Raw genomic sequence first — 13,728 nt, forward strand, 5'->3', positions numbered from 1 at the left:
CCTCTCAGGTGATTATTCTGAGCAAGAGGAAGAATCCCATCAGCATTGAGCATGTTCAAACCATCTGCACTGCTCAGAAAACTTCATATCTGCTTGCACAATTACCCCAGGTCTTTTTCATTCTCTACCACTGTCAGTGTAGTACCACAGAGTTGATACATTCCTCTGGGGATAGTGCTTCCCATATGTAGTACTGTACATTTGTCAGTGGTAAAATTTCATTTGCCACCTTTCAGTCCATCTGCTTAACTTTTCTAGATCCTGTTCCAGCAGCATTCAGTCATTAGTGTCATTAACTCTGCCAACCTTCGTATCGTCTGCAAACTTGGACATTAAACCTGATATACCAGAATCAATATCATTTATAAATACAGAAAACAACAATGGACCCAACACTGAACCCCGAGGGACTCCACCAATAACACCTGTCCACGAAGAGCAGTGTCCATTGATTACCACTCTGTCTTCTTCCACTGAACCATCCCTTTATCCATAGCAGCAATTTGCCTCCAATGCCACACTGCTCCAATTTGGGAGCAGTCTCCATGTGTGTAACCGTATCAAAAGCCTTTCTAAGATCCAAATATATGATATCAAAGTTATTCCCTGCGTCCAGTTGCTTTGTGACCACATCATAGTATCCAATCAGATTTGTCAGACAAGATCCCCTTAACAAACCTATGCTGTGTCCGAGCTATAACTGAAGTCTTGTCTAGATGATCCTGCAGTGTTTCTTTAACCAGTGCCTCCATTAATTTCCCTGGAACAGAAGTTAAACTAACAGGTCTATAATTACTTGTGTCGCCCTTTGATCCTCCTTTGTGAATTGGGGTCACATTTGCACATCTCCAGTCTGTGGGTACCTCCCCTGAGTCCAAGGAAGCTCTCATAATTAATGCTAAGAGTTTGCTTACTTCCTTTGCTGCTTCCTTAATATAACTGTATAAATCCTGTCCACCCTAGGTGCCTTTCTTATGTTTATCTTCAACAATTTCTCCTCCACTTTGCTCTCAGTTATTACAAAATCATCTAGCTCACTGCCAGAGTTTAGTTCACCTCTGGCATTCTCCCTCCCTGAATAACTCCTCATGTTGAATGTAGATGCAAAATACTCATTTAGTTTGTTATCCACCCGAGCAGGATCATCAACAGTTGAACCATCAATATCCAGTGGACCAATCTGATTCATCCCCTTCCTTCTAGAGTTTACATAGGTAAAGAACTCTTTGCTGTTTTTCTTTGCATCCTTTGCCAAAGATTTCTCATAATCTGTCTTTGCTTGCGTAACCTCCTTTGTGACTTGGTTACAGACCAGCTTATATCTATCGTAGGCTTCCATGTCACCCATTAATTTATATGTCTCCCATGCATTTTTCTTCTCTGCCACATGTCTCATTAGTTCATCTGACATCCATTTAGGTCTGAACCTTGAACAATATTTCTTAGTTGGTATGTAAAGCCTAGTAGCTTCCAAGATTTATTCTTTGAATGCTTCCCATTTTGAATTTGCTGTTGGTAACATCATCAGTTGGTCCCACTGTATAGAATTTAAATACTGTCTTAGACTTCCGTAGTTGCCTTTACGAAAGCAATAACCCTTCCCTTTACTCCTGATGGTAGTTACCTCTTTGAGTAAATCCCACTTCAGCACACTGTGATCACTGCCACCTAGTGGTTCCTTTATCTGCAGATTCTTAATACATGAAGAATCGCTACTGATAATCAGATCAAGAGTATTACTCCCTCTAGTTGCCTCTCGAACATGCTGACTTATAAAACAAGCATCCAGTAAATCCACAAAAGCCTTGCTAGTGTGTGAGTGACCAACCCACAAATTCCAGTCAATATCCCGGAAATTAAAATCCCCAATTATAAGACTCTCTGATTTACTGGCCCACTCTATTTCCCTGTACAGTTTCTTATTATACTCATCAGAGTCATTAGGCCTATAATACACTCCTACTCTCAATTTTGATTTCCCAGTGCTTATGTCACACCAAACTGACTCATCACTGCACTGTCCAGCGATGTCGACTAGCTGTACCTCCTTGGATTTTGTGTTTCTTAACTAATAGCATAGCCCCTCTTCGCTTCCTATCCTGTCTATCCTTCCTGTACACATTGTACTCCCCAAATTCCAGTTCTGCATTCCTTATATCTGTGTGACACCACATCTCTGATATCCCAACAATATCAGTCTTTGATGTTTTGACCAACACCTCAAATTCATTAAATTTATTTACCAAACTCCTAGCATTGGTACATGCAAGTATACATGCACCTGTTCCTATTGTTAGCTACCCTAACACAACCCATGTGTTTACTTGTACCATAATGACTCCCAGCAGTCTCTGAAATACCCTGCATCTTGTTTTCCAGGTTACTTCTCATTCTTATAGAAGCATTGCAAGAATCACTTTTGCCTCTGCCTGCGGCCACTGTTAACCTTTTAGTCTGTGTTCCCCCCCCCAAACTAGCAGTTTTCTGACCCACTTAACATTGCCTCGATAGCACCAGCAAATATTCTTATACCCTTTCTATTTAAGTGTATCCCATCCCTATGGAAGCAGTCTGTCCTGTTAACAAGCACAGACCAGGCTGAAAAAACCAGAAGACCAGGCTGGGCTTCTGCCCCTTGAGCCTTACACAATCTCTCCATGGCCAAATTGATCCACAAGGCTCTAATCATATACTCCCTCCTATCGTGTCTGGGTAGAATTGCAGACACTTTCAAATTCAACTCTAATTCACGGCTTTTTTTTCAACTGGGACCTGTACTTGTTAATACCTGTAATTACAGCCCAAACAGTAACTTGAGATAATGCAGTGCTCTCTGATGTTTCAGTCTTTGATTATTCTCGCTCTAATAATGAAAGTTTTGTTTGTTTACATGTCCATTCAAATGAAAATGAGCCTCATCAGAGAACAAATTGTTGCCAAATTCAGTAAATCTGTGGAACATTTCATTGGTTATTTACCCTTGCAACAAAGTCAGACTCTTTTAAATCTTTAACCAATTGGAATTTGTAAGGGTGCAGAGTCATATCTTTCTTCAATATTTGGTGTACAGATGTTTGGGGCAAGTGTAATTCTGCAGCACACTTCCGAATGAGTGGCGTGGATTCTGGGGGTATTGAAATGTTTACATGCTCCACATTCTCATCACTTCTTGAAGTTCTTGGATGGCCTGGAAGTCATTGATTTATTGTTGAACCAGTTTATTCGAATCTCTTGACCCATGATTTGATCAGATTTACACTTGGACTTTCACTAATGTCATGTAAGTTTTAGCGATCATGAAATCTACATCTAATGGTAATGATCAAATTATTGTTTTGGTAAAATGTACATACACAAAACATACGCTCTAGTCCCATGAAGCAATCCAGTGCTACTAAATTTCCGAGAACTAGTCTAACGGTATGGACTAGACGTGTGCTCCCTCCCACAACTCATTTTCGAGTTATAAAGAAAATAAAAGTGCAATTCGTTATGGGACACCTTGTACAATTTATTGTACATAGTACTGTACATGTGTAGCCTCTTTCAGAAAGAGAAAGGTAACATACAGTATATGGAAAAGTACAGTAAATATTACTCAGGAAAATAAATACACAATACAGTAAAAATAATTATTCCCCCTCCAGAACATATGATACCCGTCCAAAATATAATATATTTTTAAAGGGTAAAAGTATAGTAAAGGTGTTGTTTTAAGCATCTTAGTTACAGATTTATTTTATTTATTTTTATAAACTAAGGTGATTATTTTGCATAAAGTAAAATAATCACCTAATAATCAAATAATAAAGCAAAATTAATCAAAAATAATCACAATAATAAAGCAAAATAATATTTATCTAAATATTAAGAAAGCTATATATTAACATAAAGTCACCTGTTGCCACAATGAATATTGCAGCAAATTTAAGAAGTAGTGGGAAGTTCTAAACAGGAATGGAGGTTAAGTATAATTCTTGAATATTTTCTTCAAGTAATTATTTTTACTATTATTTGTACTTGAATATTGTAGTGTTTTATAAATTTTCTGTATAGATATTGCTGTTGTAGCTGGGTATAATGTAGTATTATTGTACTAGCATATCATATGGTGTTACTGATGTAGTAGTGAAAATGCTTTGCTTGGGGGAGATGTACTTCTGAAATGAAAATAAACAGATTTTATCTAAAGAAAATAAAATAATAATACAATGGTTGTAGCATGAGTAGCAGAACAATTGCAGTCACAGAGAAGGAAAGCTGAACACACATACTGAAGAGTGAATGTCCCGTACAAAGTTTTTGTTTCTTTATTTTTTTTTGTTCAAATAAAATTAACTTATGTTCATTTTAAAAGTAGGCTGATGGTTTTTTTGCACTAAATTGATAATGGGGAGCAACTTTCCCATTGAGAAAAAGCAGTTGATTAGGCAGAATTTAAATTTATAAATCATAAAAGCTAAACAGTAACACTTAGTCCAATTTTAACCTCAAATTCAAAAATTTCAGCTGAAATGTGACAAAAAAGGTCTATAACAAAAAAGCCTAAACAAAGTAAGCAAGTAGATCTTGGTGCCTTTTAATTGAAACTCCTTGTATGTGGACAGCAGTTTAACACTGTTAAAATTACTTATGAATAAACATCAAACATTGTATTAAACATTCTCATCTTTCTGTGTTTTAGTAATATTAATATACTGTTAAATTTAACTGTCAGTATGTGCAGTATGCTTGTATTTATTGATTAATTTATATTTTTCATTAGAGATGTGATCAGAAAGTTTGGGTACTGAACTAGTATTTTGGAAATAATATAACTTAAGATGGATCTCCTCTTTTAATTAGTCACCTTGACACTGTATACTCTAATTCCAATGCTTTTGCAACTTCTAGGTGTCTAGAAGTAATCCTGCTAGGCTTATTTTCAAATTGCTAATAGTTACTGTGTTTTGAATAATTTTCTCATTCATTGAAAACGTCACCTTTCAATATGACTTTATGCTTAGCAAACAAAATTAAAAAAATCATAGGGAGTTAAATCTGGTTAGTATGGCTAATGAGCAACCATAGTAATAAAGTGTTTCACAAGAAATTCTTGAATAAAAAGCACCAATTGTGCAGGGATGCTGCTGTGATGCAGACTCCAATTCCCTAAAGCCCACTTCTTAAAATGTGACAAAATATAAAATACTTATGCTAATTCAGATTGACTGCAGGAAAATGGATGATTCATGTCTTATTGTGAATGGTTGAGCCACCAAATGTGTTGTGACAAGTCAAAACTCACTGCAATTTCAAGATACAAAGTTAGTCTCCAAACTTTTTGATTGCACCTCATATGTGGCAATAATCTGGATTACAGATACACCAACTGCATATATATCCAGCAACCTGAAATTGTCACCCCAATTGATAAAGCCTAAAAAAGTCCCTCAGTCCATTGTAGTTTTTGGCTTAACATTGAACCCCCTCTCCCCTGACCACTGAAATTTTCTTGAAAAAACTGTCCATTTTATGACGTTCGTCAATACCTACTAGTGTTTCCTGTACTGTGCCATATCTTTGATAAAACCATACCCTTAGTGAGGACAAAGTCTAGGATATTTGAACCTCTTTTGCTTTATTTCTCCTTTTTTGTTGAAATAAGTAACATTGTCCATGTTTTTTAAAAAAAACTGACCTTGCTTGTGTTGCTTGACAATGAATTCCAGTCAATTCCAGGGGTAAGATAGTCACCCATAGGTTAGGCGTTCACCATTGTTTTCCCATTAAATTTCAGGAAATTTAATGAGCAGATAGTTTGTTTGTTTGTTTGTTATTTGGTTTTTAGGAGCATTAGCAACTAAGGCCATATTGCTCCGGGAAATTTTCTTGACAACACTACCCATTTTATGACATTGTGGTCGTTACCTGCTAATGGTTCCTGTATTGTGTCATATCTTGGACCGTTGCTGCCGAAAATCCCGACATACCAATTGTATTTAAAAAAACAAAGTTAGAGTCTGTATCTCAGTCTCAGAAACTGTTTTTGCGATAAAAAATGTTTTTCATGTAATCAAAACAACCACTTAAAACATTAAAATTTTTTTATATATACATATCAATTCACAACAAAAACCACATTACTGACAATAATCACAGTTTAATGATATCAAAATCACAGATTAAAATTTGCAAAAAAATCATAAATTATAATCAAACATTTAAGTATTAAAATAAACTTAATTTACTTCAAGAATCTTACTTAAATAATCTTAATAATAATACTTAAATAATCTTAGGTCTTATTATAATAATAAGAAGAAAATGCGTTTTTTTTTTTTTTTTTTTTTTCATGTTACCCCTTTCAAAATATCCTGCTGGCACCTATGGTCGTGCCTAATGTACTTGTCAAAAAAATTTGTGAACGTACAGCTAATAACAAATACCTGTATAATTATAGTTTTAGTTATGCTAATGATATTTATGACACAGCTGCCAAAATACATTACTCTAAATTTTCATATTCTGAAAGTATTCTTATTTCAAGTTTTTCTATCTTTAGTATTTCAATGATATAACTATAATTATTGCTCAAACGCCCTATACAAATACCAAAATTTGACTTGAAAAATTACCAATTAAATGTAATATAATAAAGTAAAATTAATTAAGGCCGTTTTTATTTGCCGGTCGTATTTTAAAACTGTTTGTTTCTGTAACAGAAAACATGATTTTCAAATTGAAAGAGGTATTTGTCGTTAAAATTAAAAATTTTTCTATACAAAATTAATCTAATATGGTAAATTTTTACCTACTAAAAACTAATAAATATATAGAATTATATTAATATATTTTTACAATATAATAGATAGTCGGGATTTTGGGCCAGACCCATCTTGGACATTGCCGACCGGGCTAGCCAGGTGGGTAAAGTGCCTACCTAGCAACCCAAAGGTCGCGGGTTCGAATCCTACCTCGGGCTTGGATCAAAGTACTGCAAAAACCTTGGGAGGTGCATTATGGCCACAGAAGCCGATGCACCAACAACTACTAACAAAAAAAAAAAAAAAAAAATCTTGGACATTGAGGTCAATACCTGCTAATGGTTTGGGTATTTTGCTATATTTTGGATAATATTGGATCTCATTGTAACAAAGTTAAGGATATTTGAACCCCTCATACGTTCTTTCTTTCTCCTGATATCATAAAATAAATAACAGTCATCCATGTTTTTAAAATATACTGACTCTGCTAGGTGTATTACTTGACAATGAAATTTCAGTCAATAAAGGGTAAGTTAAAGTCACCCATAATGATGCATTCACCCCATTAAAGTTCCTTAAAGAGATGTTTATCATATCTTCCTCCATCATTAAGACTTGCATACCCAACTATCAACTTTACATTATCACAAGGAAACTTGCACTGGGTCCCCCGAGTGCCAAAAAATTCTGTAGTGATTGAATGATTCTTAGTATGATCTATAGTAAGCTGTCTACAGAACAGTGTTCTGTATTTCAGTAGAGAATTTAAAATCAAATTCTCTCTGATTGAAAAGCCTAAAAGAAAGCATCAAAGCCGTAAAAAAAAAAAAGTTACCTTCTCTTTAGTTAATTACCTAACATGACCAATCACTAACACACTAATTTTCAGCTTCTTGGTCATTAGGTTACACTTCTCCTGTCTTCATGTGGTAGGAAAAACCTGGGAAGTCCTCACTCCTAGAGCAAAAAGGACCAAGCATGGACAACCCAAAAACCTACTCTTATAGGTTAGCATATCCCAACCAGTTCAGTGAACTGACTGATGATTCAGTCCTCTGTCAGGTGTCAGAAAGCATAATTGAAAACTGTGCTTCTCTCTTCCTTATAATACGTACACTCTGTAGGTGATCAGTCTAACGTAAAAATATCCCATAAAACCAAAATCCTGCTGGAATGAAAACTAATAAAGCTAAATGTGAAAAGAATAAAATGTGGTGCAACCTCTATATAAAGCAGGTTTCAGGCAACAACTTTAATACCTGCATTATAAGCAAAGTGCATTATAAGCAAAATGCATTATAGCCAAAAACATTTTACGGTTTCTTTCCCAGTTTTTTTAGCATAAATTCACTTTACTTAAAGTAAATACTTTATTTACTAATACAGTCGATTCCAGTTATTTGGGACACATCGGGACTAGTGCATTTTGGCCCGATTAAACGGCTGCCCCAATTATCCGAAATTTCACGTAAATAGTTAAAAATACAATGCCCCCCCCCTTACAATTGGTTCACTGTACAATCAAATCACATTACGATGGAGTCACCATTGCAAAGTACCGTTCACTATACGATGTGTAATAAGCGCCGGACATTGTGATCACGTTTGTGAATTGAATTTTAATTCAATTAAACAGCAATTCTAATTAGCAAAAATAGGAGGAATATTATCCACAGGCTATAAAAGTAAAGAAATATTAAGTACAAATTTACCCTTTATTACCTTACCAATTAAAAATTAAATGATACGTGAAATTCGGAAGAATTTCACTGTCATTTGTGGGTGGGGGTTAAAATTTAAAAGTAAAAACATAAGCAGTCAATAACAAAGAACACAGCACACACAAATTGCAAGTAACACGATACACGCAAGTGAGAACGGAGTAACAAATTACGAAGCTTTAAAAATAGGAATGAAGAGAAGATTCTGAAAATTATTTTTTTTATATGATTGAAGATTCCATAGAAGTGTAAGCACATTTTACCATAATAACCCACAGAATTACAGCTGTTGGTATTATCGCAAATTCAATAAGATCAAGTTTACTATCAGTTTATGATAGATTTCACTAATACAAAAGCCCAATAAACAGGTGACTGCTAATTGTTTTTATTGTTTTATGGTTGTGACCACCAGAAATCTGACTGAACTACATGGTATGGTCAGAGACAATCGTAGGGTAATCTTCAGTGCTGCAGTCTCCTGCCCCGATTAAACGGCATTTTGTCCCAATTAAGTGAAGTAAACCTAGCTAATTTCTCGATTGGGTTCTGTTTTTTAAGATTTGCCCCAAATAAATGGCTGCCCCGATTAACCAGTGGCCCAAATAACCGGAATCCACTGTATTTTATGAGTACAGGTGACCCCCGCTTAAAGCTGATAATTCGTTCTGTAAAATCAGAGCGCTAAGTGAATCTGCGCTAAGCGAGCGCCGCATTCCCATAAGGTAACATATGTATTTGTGAGTTGCGGTCGGTGCCATAGGATATTTCCTAATCAATAATAAACGGTAGTGAAAAGATGCACAAATGTCGGTCAAAATATTTAATATTCAAATATTTGTACATATAAAATATTCTGCATTACATACGTGTATCATTATGTGGTAACTACTTACGTATCAAAATTAAACTTACAATTCCAATTAAAATCATGAATTTAATTGATTTAATTTAATTCATGAATTTAATCATGAAAAATGTGTCGATTTTGGGTTGAACTTTGGCCCTCTTCCAAATAAACTAAAATATGTTTTATTAATTTTAAATCCCCCGCAGCGTTTACCACCCAACAATAAAGTCAACCGATCCCTCGTTGCTTTGAAACCTGGCATGCTTTTTTCTTCTTTCAATATACAACTTCTTTTAGGCATTCGTTTCCACAAAAGTCCTGCTTCATCTATGTTAAAAACTTGCTGAGAAGTATAACACATAATATTCCTCATCAATAATTTTAACAAGTTCTTTTTTGAAAGTTTCGGCTCCTCCTGCACTTGCGTCTTCTCCCTGGATTTTAAATCTATTCAACCAGCCCTTACTAGTTTTAAATGGTTCCACATTTTTTTTTTTTTAGGTGTTTTCTTCAGATCATCATATTGGCTCGCGCTCTCTCTCTCTCCCCCCCCCCTTTTTTTAAATAATATTTACCGTAACTGAATTCTGCATTGGATATTATCTTCAATAAAATTAGTTAAAAGTCTTTCCATTTCAATCCTAATAGCCGGCCTAGCCCTAATTGCTTGCAGTGGAACAGCTATCTTTCCCGCTGCTAAAATTAATTCTTTATTTTTTTTTATAATTGTTCTTACAGTTAAACTTGCAAGTCCTAAATTATGGCACACATCCGCTTGTCTTTGACCGGAATCGATTTGCTTCAAAACGTCTAATTTAATTTTCAAATTCAGTCTTTTTCTTACATTTATAGTCTTCGTATTGCGCTCAGACGTTGTTGCTTTTTCATTCTTATCGGCCATTATTAACTCTTCGAAAATGTAACTGCATTGGTTGCATTAATTATGATACAATGTTCAAGTAAACTGTCCGTTTCACACGATGTCTAATACGGTACTGAGTGATGACTAGACTTCGGATAAATGCATATAACGCAAATATTGCAAGCAACATACTCGATCATTTTTTAAAATGTTGATCTCAGAACTATGTAACAAGTCACTGTACTGCAATTAAATTAGCGTGCGAGAAAATTTCACTGAGCATGGGAAAATTTCTCAAGTCTGCGTGGGAAATGTTTTAATGCTGTTTTGCTATTCATTTTCAAGCTATCGACTCCATCAAATGAAACGATTTCGTTAATTAAATATGCCAAAAATGCAATCTGTAAAAGAGCGTTATAGTGCTCTGTGACAGCGTTATAGTCAGATATGGGTTATAATATAAGAACAGCATTATAGCGAATCAGCGTAAAGCGAACCGCATTATAACGGGGGCCTGCTGTATACAGACTACAAGACAAAATATTAAAGGTTATATCATTCTCTTTACATTCTACTAATATACAATGCTGTTATAGACTTATGTTTATCAGAATTTAGTTTGCCAGACCTGATTACAGCATTTTTTCAGTACACAATTCTTAATAGTGTTCAGATGCACTGAATGAAGATGTTTGCTATCACTCTGATGATCTAACCATGCTATTACCTCATTAATGTTTTCAAGCACTTTGTTAATTTCTGGTGCTCTTTCCTTACATAAGTCATCCATATTACCTTCTAAGTCACTCCCTGTATAGCCTTCTGTTTGCTGATTGTCTTCCCACTGTTTACACATGCTGTGATTTCTTCCTTGCTCAGGTAATGTGCAACTGGAGCTTCTGCATCCATCTCAATCTAAGCAGCCAGGTCATTTTCTCCATGACTGTCACTAAGTACATTACAAGCAGCCTTTGCCTCTTGTTCTGAAAATGTTGCTAGTTCAAGGTTATTAGTGATCTCATCTTTTCCAATACATTTTTTCCAGCTGTTTACAGTTGCTGTTTAGCTTACTTTCTCCTATGTTAATCCAATATTGTATGCAACGTCTTTCAGTGTTAATGTTTTCAGAAATTCTCGAATTTGAATTTCTGAGTTAACAACACCAGCAAGTAGCTCATCATGATAGTAAGCTTTGAAGAGTCGAATAATGCCCTGATCCATGTGCTGAATTAGTACAGTTGTGTTCCTTGACAGAAATGTGACTCTGACCTTGCTATTTTTCCAGTTCAGGATATCAGCCGAAAATGAGCTGGACAGTAATCCAACAGTAACAGCCTTTTCTTCGAGTTTTATGGAAAGCAATTGGTGTCCCATCGATGGTACAAACTCACTTTCAAACCATGAAGCAAAAAAATCACTTGTCATCCAAGTGTTGGAACTATTTTTATAAATCACAGGCAGAGATTTCATGTTGACATGCTTAAAACACCAGAAACTTCGACTTTTACTAATGCACAATGGCTTTTGCTTGTGATTTCCAGTCTTGTTTGTGCTCAGTAACACAGTAATTCTCTATTTGTTAGTTTTAATGCTTTGTTGGGTGCCTTTTTAATATACAGTGACTTGTCCAGGAGAAGTTTATAGTACAGCACCGTTTCGTCACAGTTGAACAACTGCTTATCTGTTAATTCACCATCTTGAAGCACGTTACATGGAAATTCAGGAAATGCTTCTGCTGCTCTAATGTCACCAAATGTCGATTCGCCTACTAGACTAATCTGGCATATCCCATAATGAGTCTTACATCTCCTAAGTCAACCTTCAGAAACTTTAAACTTATCTCTACCAAGTAGCATTATGAAATTTAAATGCCTGTGCTTTCAAAATTACTCAATTTATCGGTACTCATTCACTATGCTTCTGTAGAAACCAGTTTTATAAGCATTAATCCCCATCACTGTTTTTACAAAGTCTGGTTTTCTTTCTTTGGCTGCCTACTTCATCTTCTACGTAGTCTGTGAATGAATGCAGTTTTTCTTCCTCTTTCATCCAACTGCAGATCGTTCCTTCTGGAATTCCACACTTGGAAATATACTGCATTTTGTTTCACCACTCTTAACTCTTTCAATATTCTTCAACTATATAATTGTTTCTTTTTGTGGCCATTACTTCAGTCCTACTGATTTACTAATTTTGTTGTGTACAGGCAATCCCCCCCCCCCCTGTATAACACGGTACTTCTACAACACAGTTTTGTTCTAACACGATTGATAAATTGCGGCAATCCTCGCACAACACAGTACTTCTACAAGATTTTGCTCTGACACTGTTTGAGAATTGTGGGAAACCTTGCATAACACAGTATTTTTGAGCTTTTTTGCTGGGAAAATACCGCTATTATATTGGATGTAATTTTTTAGTGTTTCCATTCCTTTTTGCGAATTCCTGACTCACTAGTTGTTATTGCCTTCGTGATATTTTTCTAAAGCACATTTCTGGAGGTCACTACCATAAAATAATAAAAACAATTAGCAGTGTCCGGTTTATTGGGCTTTTCTGTCAGTGCAGTCAATTATATTGGGCTTTTCTGTCAGTGCAGTCAATTATAATCGAGTAGTAAACTCAATCTTATTGCATTTGCAATAGTTCTGATAGCTGGAATTCTGGGTTTTCATGTTATGGTGAAATGTGTTTCTTCTTCCATGAAATATTCAATCATATAAAACACATAAATAAATTTTCAGAAACTCATTACTCCGTATCTCACTTAAGCATAATATGTTTGTTGCAACTTGTGCGTGCCATATTCTTTGTTATTTATTAAAGTGGAAAAATCTAGATTTCAAAGTTTTATTACTATTGGATAACGCGCCAGGCCATCCAAAAGGTTTAAGTCATCTATACATTGAAGTAATGTTCCTACCACCTAATACAACATCTTTAATTCAGCCATTAGATCAAGGCATTATATCTACCTTTAAATAAAACTCATTACATCAGAAAATCATTGCACTGGATTTTGGAAAAAATTGATTCCGAATCTGTTGAAGTGATGGAGGCATAGAAACATTTTTCAGTTGTGGATTGTATCGGCTTAATCATAGCTTTATCGCTCACAGAAGTAAAACCGTCAACATTAAATGCATGTTGGAAAAATTTATGGCCAGAGTCAGTTCCTTCAGGAAATATGGTCGAACCAGCAGAAAACGGAATCAGTGCAATAGTAGAATTTGCTAAGTCGGTAAGAGGGGAAGGTTTTGATGATATGACTACTGAAGACGTTCAAGAATTACTGGTAGAAAAGAGGCTGGCGAAGCGGATATGGCATCAGAAGTAAACCAAATCAATTCAGAGGGCAGTTGACAATTCTTAAGTTCCAAATTTTACACTGAAAAGCATACGGAAAGGGATAAATTTTGCCAAGCAATTAGAATCTTATTTTTTGAATGCAGATCCTTCTACTGAAAGGAGCACAAAATTCAAAAAGGTCCTTCAATATGTTAAGCTCCATACCAAGAAATTTACAAAGATCTATCAAGCAAAAGCAAA

At 35.2% G+C, this 13,728-nt stretch overlaps 1 protein-coding gene across 1 annotated transcript in view; it reads left to right on the forward strand.

Moving 5' to 3' along the window:
* Positions 1-13,728, forward strand: part of PAN3 (Poly(A) specific ribonuclease subunit PAN3) — a 181,464-nt gene that overhangs the window by 73,280 nt on the left and 94,456 nt on the right. The window lies entirely within an intron of this gene.

This window comes from Mastigoproctus giganteus, chromosome 1, assembly GCF_048544385.1.
Source record: "Mastigoproctus giganteus isolate SK-2022 chromosome 1, ASM4854438v1, whole genome shotgun sequence".
In the NCBI taxonomy this organism is placed as follows: domain Eukaryota; kingdom Metazoa; phylum Arthropoda; class Arachnida; order Uropygi; family Thelyphonidae; genus Mastigoproctus; species Mastigoproctus giganteus.